This window comes from Pristiophorus japonicus, chromosome 1, assembly GCF_044704955.1.
Source record: "Pristiophorus japonicus isolate sPriJap1 chromosome 1, sPriJap1.hap1, whole genome shotgun sequence".
Classification (NCBI taxonomy): Eukaryota; Metazoa; Chordata; class Chondrichthyes; family Pristiophoridae; genus Pristiophorus; species Pristiophorus japonicus.
This window is the reverse complement of record NC_091977.1, coordinates 184,692,731-184,706,885: the sequence shown is the minus strand read 5'-3', so window position 1 is coordinate 184,706,885 and position 14,155 is coordinate 184,692,731.

The window sequence follows — 14,155 nt, the reverse complement described above, 5'->3', positions numbered from 1 at the left end:
AAGTTAGTCAGACACGACCTTCCCTTAACAAATCTGTCCCTGATTAATCCATGTTTTTCTAAATGTAGATTTATCCTGTCCTTCAGGAATTTTTCCAATAATTTTCCCAATACTGAGGTTGGGTTGACTGGCCTGTGATTACTCGGTCTATCCCTTTCTCCATTCTTAAACAAAGATACCACATTAGCAGTCCTACAGTTCTCTGGCACCACACCTGCAGCCAAAGAGAATTGGAAAATGATGTCAAAGCCTCTGCTATTTCCTCTTTTGCTTCTCTTATCAGCCCAGGATACATTTCATCCAGGCCGAGGGAATTAACCACTTTCAAAGCTGCTAACCCCCTTAATACCTCCTCTCTGACTATGTTTATTTCATCTAATATTTCATACTCCTCCTCCCCAATAGCAGTGTCTGCATCACCCCTCTCTTTTGTGAAAATAGATGCAAAGTATTCATTAAGAACCATACCTATTATGTCTCAAATAAAGCAATGTGACTGAGTACTGTAGACTTGAGTAAGTGTGACCTTAGTCTCATTATTCTGACTCCAGACTGCTGGCACAGCATGGAAGGCCTGCTTATATGCAGTGCTCCCAAGGGATGCTGGGATCCCTTGAGACTCCAAAAGATGCGCTCTCTGGTGGAGGTAGAATGCTGGTTACAGGGTGTTGCATACATAACATCACTCCCCCGCAAAGTCAATAGTACACTTATTTACATGGTGAGACAATCTGGGGCTTTCCGCTCCCTAGTCGATCATCTCGGTACAAACACAGGTGCAGGTGAGTTGGTTGGGCCTTCGCTGGGCTGCTGCGCAGCTGGCCTTGCTGGGCTGCTGGGGATGATGAGTTCAGCTTCGTGGTCAACCGTGATGTCAGTTGCCACTTGTGTGTGTATCGGAGGGTCGAAATTGGTGGTGTCCTCTTCAGGTTGCTCGTGGCTGTCTGTGAATCGCAGTTTGGTTTGGTCCAAATGCTTTCTGCAAGTTAGTCCATTTGCAAGTTTGACCTCAAAACTCCTACTCCCTTCTTTGGCTACGAAAGTGCCAACAAGCCATTTGGGACCGTGTCCATAGTTGAGTAAAATACAGACTTCAATATTGCGTGACAAATTTGCATGATCATGGTACATGCTTTGTTGATGCCGCCTGCCCTCGACATGATCATGGAGATCAGGATGGAATAGAGAGAGCCTTGTTTTGAATGCCCTTTTCATGAGCAGTTCGGCAGGGGGAAGCCCGGTGAGCGAGTGGGGTCTTGTGCGGTAACTGAGCAGGATTCGGGACAGGTGGGTCTGCAGGGAGCCTTCCGACACGTGCTTCAAGCTTTGCTTGATGATTTGGACTGCCCGTTCTGCCTGGCCATTAGATGCGGGCTTGAACGGGGCAGATGTGACATGCTTGATCCCATTGCGGGTCATGAATTCCTTGAATTCAGCGCTGGTGAAGCACGGCCCATTGTCGCTGATAAGGACATCAGGCAGGCCGTGCGTGGCAAACATGTCTCATAGGCTTTCGATGGTGGCAGTGGACGTTCTTACAGACATTATTACACACTCAATCCATTTTGAATAAGCATCCACAACAACCAAAAACATTCTGACTAGAAACTGGCCAGCAAAGTTAACGTGGATCCTAGACCACGGTTTGGAGGGCCATGACCAGAAACTTAGCGGTGCCTCCCTGGGTGCATTGCTCAGTTGAGAGCAAGTCTGAATCAATGACGGGCCACCACACATGGGATCTGGCTATAGCTTTCATCATTACTATGCCTGGGTGGGTACTGTGTAGGTCACGTATAAACGTATCCCTGCCTTTCTTAGGCAAAACCATGCGATTACCCCACAAAAGACAGTCCATCTGTATGGATATTTCGTCTTTGCGCCACTGGAATGGCTTGATCTCTTCATGCACCTCCGCTGGACCAGCTCCCATGGAGGACACAGTTTTTTACAAGGGACAGTAAAGGATCCTGGCTGGTCCAGGTGCTGATCTGGCAGGCCGTAACGGGTGACTTTGTGGTTTCGAATGCATCCATCACCAAGAGCGAGTCTGCAGACTGTGCCATTTCCACCCCGATGGTGGACAATGGTAGCCAACTGAGAGCATCAGCACAGTTCTCTGTGTCTGGCCTGTGGCGAATTACATAGTTATATGCAGCCAGCGTGAGTGCCCATAGAAACATAGAAACATAGAAAATAGGTGCAGGAGTAGGCCATTTGGCCCTTCGAGCCTGCACCACCATTCAATAAGATCATGGCTGATCATTCCCTCAGTACCCCTTTCCTGCTTTCTCTCCATATCCCTTGATCACCTTAGCCGTAAGGGCCATATCCAACTCCCTCTTGAATATATCCAATGAACTGGCATCAACAACTCTCTGCGGCAGGGAATTCCACAGGTTAACAACTCTCTGAGTGAAGAAGTTTCTCCTCATCTCAGTCTTAAATGGCCTACTCCTATGTCCCCTGGTTCTGTGTCCCCTGTGTCCCCTGGTTCTGGACTTTCCCAACATCGGGAACATTCTATCCGCATCTAACCTGTCCAGTCCTGTCAGAATCTTATATGTTTCTATGAGATCCCCCCTCATCCTTCTAAACTCCACTGTATAAAGGTCCAGTTGATCCAATCTCTCCTCATATGTCAGTCCTGCCATCCCTGGAATCAGTCTGGTGAACCTTCGCTGCACTCCCTCAATAGCAAGAACGTCCTTCCTCAGATTAGGAGACCAAAACTGAACACAATATTCAAGGTGAGGCCTCACCACGGCCCTGTACAACTGCAGTAAGACCTCCCTGCTCCTATACTCAAATCCCCTAGCTATGAAGGCCAACATACCATTTGCTTTCTTCACCGCCTGCTGTACCTGCATGCCAACTTTCAATGACTGATGAACCATAACACCCAAGTCTCGTTGCACCTCCCCTTTTCCTAATCTGCCGCCATTCAGATAATATTCTGTCTTTGCGTTTTTGCCCCCAAAGTGGATAACCTCACATTTATCCACATTATACTGCATCTGCCATGCATTTGCCCACTCACCTAACCTGTCCAAGTCATCCTGCAGCCTCTTAGCATCCCCCTCACAGCTTACACCGCCACCCAGTTTAGTGTCATCTGCAAACTTGAAGATATTACACGCAATTCCTTCATCCAAATCATTGATGTATATTGTAAAGAGATGGCGTCCCAGCACTGAGCCCTGCGGCACTCCACTAGTCACTGCCTGCAATTCTGAAAAGGACCCTTTAATCCCGACTCACTGCTTCCTGTCTGCCAACCAGTTCTCTATCCACGTCAGTATATTAACTCCAATACCATGTGATTTGATTTTGCACACCAATCTCTTGTGTGGGACCTTGTCAAAAGCCTTTTGAAAGTCCAAATACACCACATCCACTGGTTCTCCCTTGTCCACTTTACTAGTTACATCCTCAAAAAATTCCAGAAGATTTGTCAAGCCTGATTTCCCCATCGTAAATCCATGCTGACTTGGACCGATCCTGTCACTGTTTTCCAAATGCGCTGCTATTTCATCCTTAATAATTGATTCCAACATTTTCCCCACTACCGATGTCAGGCTAACCGGTCTATAATTACCCGCTTTCTCTTTCCCTCCCTTTTTAAAAAGTGAAGTTACATCAACTACCCTCCAGTCCATAGGAACTGATCCAGAATCGATAGTCTGTTGGAAAATGATCACCAATGCATCCACTATTTCTAGGGCCACTTCCTTAAGTACACTGGGATGCAGACTATCAGGCTCTGGGGATTTATTGGCTTTCAATCCCATCAATTTCCCTAACACAATTTCCCGCTTTATAAGGATATCCTTCAGTTCCTCCTTCTCACTAGACCATCGGTCCCCTAGTACTTCCGGAAGGTTATTTGTGTTTTCCTTCGTGAAGACAGAACCAAAGTATTTGTTCAATTGGTCTGCCATTTCTTTGTTCCCTATTATAAATTCACCTGAATCCGACTGAAAGGGACCTACGTTTGTCTTCACTAATCTTTTTCTCTTCACATATCTATAGAAGCTTTTGCAGTCAGTTTTTATGTTCCTGGCAAGCTTCTTCTCGTACTCTATTTTCCCCTTCTTAATTAAACCCTTTGTCCTCCTCTGCTGAATTCTAAATTTCTCCCAGTCCTCATGTTTGTTGCTTTTTCTGGCCAATTTATATGCCTCTTCCTTGGATTTAACACTATCCTTAATTTCCCTTGTTAGCCACGGTTGAGCCACCTTCCCCGTTTTATTTTTACTCCAGACAGGGATGTACAATTGCTGAAGTTCATCCATGTGATCTTTAAATGTCTGCCATTGCCTATCACCATCAACCCTTTCAGTATCATTTGCCAGTCTATTCTAGCCAATTCACATCTCATACCATTGAAGTTACCTTTCCTTAAGTTCAGGACCCTAGTTTCTGGATTAACTGTATCACTTTCCATCTTAATAAAGAATTCTACCATGTTATGGTGACTCTTCCACAAGGGGCCTCGCACAACAAGATTGCTAATTAGTCCTTTCTCATTCCACATCACCCAGTCTAGGATGGCCAGCTCCCTAGTTGGTTCCTCAACATATTGGTCTCGAAAACCATCCCAAATACACTTCAGAAAATCCTCCTCCACCGCATTGCCAACAGTTTGGTTAGCCCAATCTATGTGTAGATTAAAGTCACCCATGATAACTGCTGTACCTTTATTGCATGCATCCCTGATTTCTTGTTTGATGCTGTCCCCAATCTACTACTACTGTTTGGTGGTCTGTACACAACTCCCACGAGTGTTTTCTGCCCCTTGGTATTCTGTAGCTCCACCCATACCGATTCCACATCATCCAAGCTAATATCCTTTCTTACTATTGCATTCATTTCCTCTTTAACCAGCAATGCCACCCCACCTCCTTTTCCTTTCTGTCTATCCTTCGTAAATTTTGAATACCCCTGGATGTTGAGTTCCCAGCCTTGGTCACCCTGGAGCCATGTCTCCGTGATGCCAATTACATCATACCCGTTAACTACTATCTGCGCAGTTAATTCGTCCACCTTGTTCCGAATACTTCTCGCATAGAGGCACAAAGCCTTCAGGCTTGTCTTTCTAACACTCTTTGCCCCTTTTGAATTTTGGTGTAATGTGGCCATTTTTGCTTTTTGCCTTAGGTTTCTCTGCCCTCCACTTTTATTTTTCTTCTTTCTATCTTTTGTTTCTGCCCCCATCCTACTTCCCTCTGTCTCCCTGCATAGGTTCCCATCCCCCTGCCATATTAGTTTAACTCCTCCCCAACAGAACTAGCAAACACTCCCCCAAGGACATTGGTTCCGATCCTGCCCAGGTGCAGACCGTCCGGTTTGTACTGGTCCCACCACCCCCAGAACCAGTTCCAATGTCCCAGGAATTTGAATCCCTCCCTTGTGCACCACTCCTCAAGCCACGTATTCATCTGAGCTATTGTGCGATTCCTACTCTGACTAGCACGTGGCACTGGTAGCAATCCTGAGATTACTACTTTTGAGGTCCTACTTTTTAATTTACTTCCTAGCTCCCTAAATTCGTCTTGTCGGACCTCATCCAATTTTTTACCTTTCTCGTTGGTACCTATATGGACTACGACAACTGACTGTTCACCCTCCCTTTTCAGAATGCCCTGCAACCGCTCCGAGACATCCTTGACCCTTGCACCAGAGAGGCAACATACCATCCATACGTTTATCTATTCCCCTTATAATTGAATCCCCTATCACTATAGCTCTCCCATTGTTTTTCCTGCCCTCCTGTGCAGCAGAGCCACCCACGGTGCCATGAACTTGGCTGCTGCTGCCCTCCCCTGATGAGTCATCCCCCTCAACAGTGCCAAAGCGGTGTATCTGTTTTGCAGGGGGATGACCGCAGGGGACCCTGCACTACCTTCCTTGCACTGCTCTTCCTGGTGGTCATTCATTCCCTATCTGGCTGTGTACCCTTTACCTGCGGTAAGACCAACTCACTAAACGTGGTATTCACGTCATTCTCAGCATCGTGGATGCTCCAGAGTTCATCCACCCGCAGCTCCAGTGCCGCAATGCGGTCAGTCAGGAGCTGCAGGCGGATGCACTTCCCGCACACGTAGTCGCCAGGGACACTGGAAGCGTCCCTGACTTCCCACATAGTACAGGAGGAGCATAACACATGTCCGAGCTCTCCTGTCATGACTTTATCTTTGATAAACTTAAATTGACAACAACAATGCTAAATGTTACTTGCTGATAAAAGAAAAAGAAAAACTACTTACCAATCACCAGCCAATCACTTACCCCCTTAGCTGTAACATCACCTTTCAATTTCTTTCATCTTTGGATGCGAGCAGAGGCATTGGTATTAATACCTTTGCTCTCTGAGAATAATGATATGAGCGGCTTATGGTCAGTTTCTAACTCGAACCTAAGCCCAAACAGACACTGGTGCATTTTTTTCACCCCGTAAACGCATACCAGAGCTTCTTTTTCAATCATGCTGTAGGCCCTTTCGGCCTTGGACAAACTCCTGGGCGCATAAGCGACCGGTTGTAATGTTCCCGATTCATTTGCTTGCTGTAACACACACCTGACCCCGTACGAAGACGCATCGCAAGCTAGCACTAAACATTTACATGGGTCATACAGAACAAGAAGTTTGTTGGAACATAACAGATTTCTGACTTTCTCAAAAGCAGTCTCTTGCGATTTCCCCCATACCCAGTCATCTCCCTTGTGTAGCAACACATGTAGAGCTTCTAGCAAGGTGCTTAACCAGGTAGGAAATTACCAAAATAATTGAGGAGTCCCAGGAACGACTGCAGCTCCGTCACGTTCTGTGCTCTTGGCGCGTTCTTGATGGCCTCCGTCTTGGCATCGGTGGGTCTGATGCCGTCTGCCGTGATTCTTCTCCCTAAGAACTTGACCTCTGGTGCTAGGAAAACACACTTCAAGCGTTTCAACCTGAGTCCCACATGATCTAGCCGACTTAGAACCTCTTCCAGGTTCTGCAAGTGTTCGATGGTGTCCCGACCTGTGATCAATATGTCGTCCTGGAAAACCACGGAATCGACTTTAGCAAACTTTCCATGTTCCTTTGAAAAATAGCCGGGGCCGATCGAATCCCAAATGTGCATCTATTGTAGATGAACAGACCTTTGTGCGTGTTGATGCAGGTGAGGCCTTTCGAAGATTCCGTCAGCTCCTGCATCATGTAGGCCGAGGTCAGGTCCAACTTGGTGAATGTCTCCCCTCCTGCCAGCGTCGCAAATAGGTCGTCTGCCTTGGGTAGCGGGTACTGGCCCTGCAGCGAAAAACAGTTAATCGTTACTTTATAGTTCCCACAAATTCTGACTGTGCCAATGCCTTTAAGAACCGGAACAATCGGACTGGCCATTCGTTGAACTCAACCGGAGCGATGATGCCCTCTTGTTGCAGCCTGTCCAGCTCGATCTCCACTTTCTCTCGCATCATGTATGGCACCGCACGTGCCTTGTGGTGGATGGGTCGTGTACCGGGAACCAAGTGGATCTGCACCTTCGCCCCAGAGAAATTTCCGATGCCTGGCTCAAAATAATGATGGGAACTTGTTCAAAACCTGGGCACATGAGGCGTCGTCGATGGACGAAAGCGCTCGGATGTCATCCCAGTTCCAGCAGATTTTTCCCAGCCAGCTTCTGCCAAACAGTGTGGGGCCATCTCCTGGTACAATCCATAGTGGTAGTTCGTGCACTCCTCCATCATAGGGGACTTTTACTGCTGCACTGCCAATTACAGGGATCAGCTCTTTAGTGTAAGTTCTCAGTTTGGTATGAATAAGGCTCAGCTTGGGCCTTTGTGCCTTGTTGCACCACAGCCTCTCAAAGGCCTTTTTGCTCATGAATGACTCGCACCCGTGTCCAGTTCCATGGATACTGGAATTCCGTTCAGTTCAACTTTTAACATGATCGGTGGATATTTCATGGTGAAGGTGTGTACCCCGTACACTTCTGCCTCTTCAGTTCGAGTCTCCAGTTCAGTTTGATCCATCATGGATCAGTCTTCCTCTGCAACGTGGTGGTTTGCAGGGTTTGCAGCTCGTCTGCACATTCGCTGGAGGTGTCCCATTGTTCCACGGCCTTTGCACGCATAGTGTTTGAAGCGGCATTGATGGACTCGATGATCACCTCCGCAGCGCCAACAAGGTGCTAATTGCCTCGCATTCACACTTGATGGTGGACTCTGAGTCATCTGAGGTCGTGCAGCTGCAGGCGTGTACGTTCTGCCATATGAATTCCTGCCTGAAAACGATGCTACTTTGTGTATAGTGCTTGCTGATGCAAAATTTGTTAGGTGTTATTGCTGGTGGACATAAATGCCTGGGCTACCGTTATGGCTTTGCTCAGGTTCGGTGTTTCAACAGTCAATAGTTTACGAAGGATAACCTCATGGCCAATGCCCAGCACAAAAAAGTCTCTTAGCATTTGCTCCAGGAATCTACCGAATTCACAATGTCCTGCAAGGAGCCATAGTTCGGCAACGTAGCTCGCCACTTCCTGGCCTTCAGACCGTTGACATGTATAAAATCGATACCTTGACATCAGAATGCTCTCCTTCGGATTTAGATGCTCCCAGACCAGCGTACACAGATCTTCATACGATTTGGTTGTTGGTTTCACCGGAGCAAGAAGATTCTTCATGAGGCCATAGGTTGTTGCCCCGCAGACGGTGAGGAGGATCGCCCTTCATTTGGTTGCGTTCTCATTCCCTTCCAGCTCATTGGCCATGAAGTATTGGTCGAGTCGCTCCACGAAGGCTTCCCAATCATCACCTTCTGAGAATTTCTCCAGGATACCAACAGTTCTCTGCATTTTCACGTGATGGTTCATTATCTATTACTCGTCGCCAGTTGTTATGTATCAAATAAAGCAATGTGGCTGAGTACTGTAGACTTGAGTATGTGTGACATTAGTCTCTTTATTCTGGCTCCAGAGTGCTGGCACAGCATGGGAGGCCTGCTTATATACAGGGCTCCAACTGATGTGCCCTCTGGTGGCGGTAGAATGCTGGTTACAAGGTGTTGCATACATAACAATACTGACGTCTTCCACCTCCACACATAGATTACCCTCATGATGGGCTAGAGATTCCATTATTTTTGTATGCACAACGCCCACTTAACGTCCATTTTAACGCTGAAGTGACATGTAACGTCCAGATATCACCCATTTAACCACAAAAAAGAAACCGATGCCCATTTCTCAGTCACTTATCGCCAAGCATTACTTTCCGCATGTGCGTAATGGCGAGAAAAAATAATACCGTCCGGCCACTTTTTTGGGGCGGAATCATCAGAATGGGCGATCCCAACGCCCATAATATTGCTCATTGTTACTTTTGGCACGTAAATAACGCCAAGATTTAATAATACCACCCCGCCACTGTTTTTTGTCGTAAAGATCACATTTGCCAAAACTAACACCCAGTATATTACCCATATTTACTTTCGCCACCTCGCACATATCTAGCCGACAATATCGCTCGCCGAAAAAAACACCGGGAAAAAGTGGAACTCACCGAAGCTACTCACAGTGATATGGATGCCATGTTCTAAATCACATGTCGCATTATTTAAATGACTGCTCTGCTTCAACCTCTGGGGAGTTTGGATGTACTCTAGAGGTCTTTGGAGGGGATGTGAACATCTGAACAAACATCTTTATCATACTGTTGACGATTGGATATTAATATGAGTCTTCGTGGGGACATTCATTCTTTATGACCAATCGGTGGAAAACAGTGAGCTATTGGAATGGGGCCTAGCCTTTCTCACCCTCTCTTGATGACCACTTACATGCTGTAGACTTGAAATGGCAGAAGGTACGCTCGACAGCATCATGTGCCCAATGTAAGACGTGACAGACTGATGAGGAGGACCAGACGTTACACCTCCTGCAAGTACAGAGAGAGGCAGTCTTACCTCAACTTGCCCGACACCACCTGCCTTCACAGACTGTGCTTCCACAAGGATGTTATCAGTAAGATATGCCAGCTCATTAGGACATATCTGCCAGCACCATCAGGACCACACTGTCCGTCGAGGCCAAAGTCACCATGGCACTGTTATTCAACGCGTCAGGTTTTTTTCAGGCCTCAGTTGGCGACATTTGCGGTATATCTCAGCATGCCATACATTGCTGCATTAGACAGGTCACTGAAGCCCTGTACACATGCAGGATGGACGTTATCAGCTTCCCTATAACCAGGGAGGCTCAGACTGAGAGGGCTTTAGGATTCTACCGAATTGCTAACTTCCCCAAGGTGCAAGGAGCAATAGACTGTACGGACATCATGATACGGGCACCTTTTCAGGATGCAGAGGTTTTCAGGAACCGCAAGGGATTCCATTCCCTGATTGTGCAACTCATTGTCGACCACCAGTAAATTATTATGGCAGTGAATGCTAAATTTCCGGACAGCATCCATGATGCTCACATCCTGCATGAGAGCACTGTATCTGACTTGTTTAATAATCAGCCACAAGATCAATGCTGGATGCTTGGTGACAAAGGATATGGCCTCGCCACCTGGCTGATGACCCCACTGCGTGACACCCACACCGAAGCTGAGAAGCGATACAACGAGAGCCACAGAGCCACATGCAATATTGTGGAGAAATCCATTGGAGTGCTTAAGCAGTGTTTGGACAACACGCTCTGCTTGACCATTAGATGCAGGTTTGAATGATGCTGACCTCACATGTTTGATACCATTGAGTTTCATGAACTCTTGAAACTCCAGACTAGTGGAGCAAGATTCATTGTTGCTTACAACGATGTCGGCAGACCATGAGTGGCAAACATGACACGAAGACTCTCAATGGTAGCTGTGGATGTACTCGATAACATGATTATACACTCTATTCACTTGGAATATGCATCCATCATAACTAAAAACATCTTTCTCAGGAAGGGACCTGCAAGGTTGATGTAGACCCTGGTTTAAATGGCCATGACCACAGACTCAGCGGCGATTCCGCTGGTGCTTTACTTAGCTGCATGCAAGTGTTGCACTGATGCACACATGATTCCAGATTAGAGTCAATTCCAGGCCACCATAAATGAGACCTGGCAATGGCTTTCATCTTGACAATACCAGGATAAGTGCTATGTAGATCATGTACAAATTTCTCTCTGCCTTTCTTGGGCATAACAACACGATTACCCCACAGTAAACAATCTGACTGAATGGATAGTTCATCTTTGCGACGGTTGTAAGGTTTGTCTCATCACCCATTTGTTTGGGTATGGCAGACCAATCACCACTAAGGACACATAGAAAAATAGAAACATATAAATTAGGTGCAGGAGTAGGCCATTCGGCCCTTCGAGCCTGCACCGCCATTCAATAAAATCATGGCTGATCATTCAACCTCAGTACCCCTTTCCTGCTTTCTTTCTATACCCCTTGATCCCTTTGGCTGTAAGGGCCATATCTAACTCCCTTTTGAATATATCTAACGAACTGGCCTCAACAACTTTCTGTGGTAGAGAATTCCACAGGTTAACCACTCTCTGAGTGAAGAAGTTTCTCCTCATCTCGGTCCTAAATGGCTTACCCCTTATCCTTAGACTGTGACCCCTGGTTCTGGACTTCCCCAACATTGCCTCTAACCTGTCCAATCCCGTCAGAATTTTATATGTTTCTATGAGATCCCCTCTCATTCTTCTAAACTCCAGTGGATACAAGCAGTTGATCCAGTCTCTCATATGTCAGTCCTGCCATCCCGGGAATCAATCTGGTGAACCTTCGCTGCACTCCCTCAATAGCAAGAACGTCCTTCCTCAGATTAGGAGACCAAAACTGAACACAATATTCCAGGTGTGGCCTCACCAAGGCTCTGTACAACTGCAGTAAGATCTCCCTGCTCCTATACTCATCCTCCGTTAAATTGCTGATGCCTGGTTCAAACAGCGAAGGGAACTTGTTCAGCGCTTGAGCACATGGAGTATCATCCTCCGACGATAATGCTTTGATATTGTTCCAATTTCATTTGATTTTTTCGAGCCAATTCCTGCTGAACAGTGTTGGACCATTGCCTGGAACAATCTATAACGGTAAATCATGAACCACACCATCATACAACACCTTGACAACTGCACTGCCAATCACCTTTGTGAGTTTTTTGGTGTACGTACGCAACTTGGCATTGACTGGACTCTGCTGATGCCTCACAGCCTTAGTATCCCACAGCGTATCGAATGTTCTCTGGCTCATTATTGATTGACTCGCACCCGTGTCCAATTCCATCGGTACCGGCACATCGTTAAGTTTCACATTAATCACTATCGGTTGGCTCTTTGCTAGGAACGAATACAGTCCAGACACTTCCTCCTCTGGTGTCTCGGATTGCATATCCAGGTCCGCGCTATACTGGTCATCATCCTTCACGTGGTCTGTCACAGCATGCTTGCTCATTTGCGGACACATGCGTTGGATGGAGATGCCCCAGTCTCAAACAGCCTTTACAAATGTACTGTTTAAACCGACACTGATGAGGCCAATGATTGCCCCCACAACGCCAACATGGTGAAATCGGATTCATTCCTGTTGCAGACTTTGGGCAGCCACAGGTTTGGCATAAGCAGTTGAGTAGGCCCTGCCATGTGCAGCTCTGCCAAACGATGATACAAACTTGTTTACAGTACTTGCCGAGTTCCGACTTTCCGATGATATCTGCTTTAAGTATGTAACATAGAAACATAGAAACATAGAAAATAGGTGGAGGAGTAGGCCATTCGGCCCTTCGAGCCTGCACCGCCATTCAACAAGATCATAGCTGATCATTCCCTCAGTACCACTTTCCTGCTTTTTCTCTATACCCCTTGATCCCCTTAGCCTTAAGGGCCACATCTAACTCCCTCTTGAATATATCCAATGAACTGGCATCAACAACTCTCTGCGGCAGGGAATTCCACAGGTTAACAACTCTCTGAGTGAAGAAGTTTCGCCTCATCTCAGTCCTAAATGGCCTACCCCTTATCCCAAGATTATGTTCCCTGGTTCTAAACTTCCCCAATATCGGGAATATTCTTCCCGCATCCAACCTGTCCAGTCCCGTCAGAATTTTATACGTTTCTATGAGATCCCCTCTCATCCTTCTAAACTCCAGTGAATAAAGGCCCAGTTGATCCAGTCTCTCCTCATATGACAGTCCAGCCATCCCTGGAATCAGTCTGGTGAACCAAAGTTGCACTCCCTCAATAGCAAGAACGTACTTCCTCAGATTAGGAAACCAAAACTGAACACAATATTCCAGGTGAGTCCTCACTAAGGCCCTGTACAATTGCAGTAAGACCTCCCTGCTCCTATACGCAAATCCCCAAGCTATGAAGGCCAACATACCATTTGCCTTCTTCACCGCCTGCTGTACCTGCATGCCCACTTTCAGTGACTGATGAACCCAGGTCTCGTTGCAACTCCCCGTTTCCTAATCTGCCACCATTCAGATAATATTCTGCCTTTGTGTTTTTGCCCCCAAAATGGATAACCTCACATTTATCCACATTGTACTACATCTGCCATGCATTTGCCCACTCACCTAACTTGTCCAAGTCACCCTGCAGCCTCTTAGCATCTTCCTCACAGCTCACACCGCCACCCAGTTTAGTGTCATCCGTAAACTTGGAGATATTACACTCAATTCCTTCATCCAAATCGTTAATGTATATTGTAAAGAGCTGGGGTCCCAGCACTGAGCCCTGCGGCACTCCACTATTCACTGCCTGCCATTGTGAAAAGGACCCGTTTATCCCGACTCTCTGCTTCCTGTCTGCCAACCAGTTCTCTATCCATGTTAGTACATTACCCCCAATACCATGCGCTTTGAATTTGCACACCAATCTCTTGTGCGGGACCTTGTCAAAAGCCTTTTGAAAGTCCAAATGCACCACATCCACTGGTTCTCCCTTGTCCACTCTGCTAGTTACATCCTCAAAACATTCCAGAAGATTCGTCTAGCGTGATTTCCCTTTCATAAATCCATGCTGACTTGGTCCGATCCTGTCACTGTTTTCAAAATGCGCTGCTATTTCATCCTGAATGATTGATTCCAACATTTTCCCCACTACTGATGTCAGGCTAACCGGTCTATAATTACCCATTTTCTCTCTCCCTCCTTTTTTAA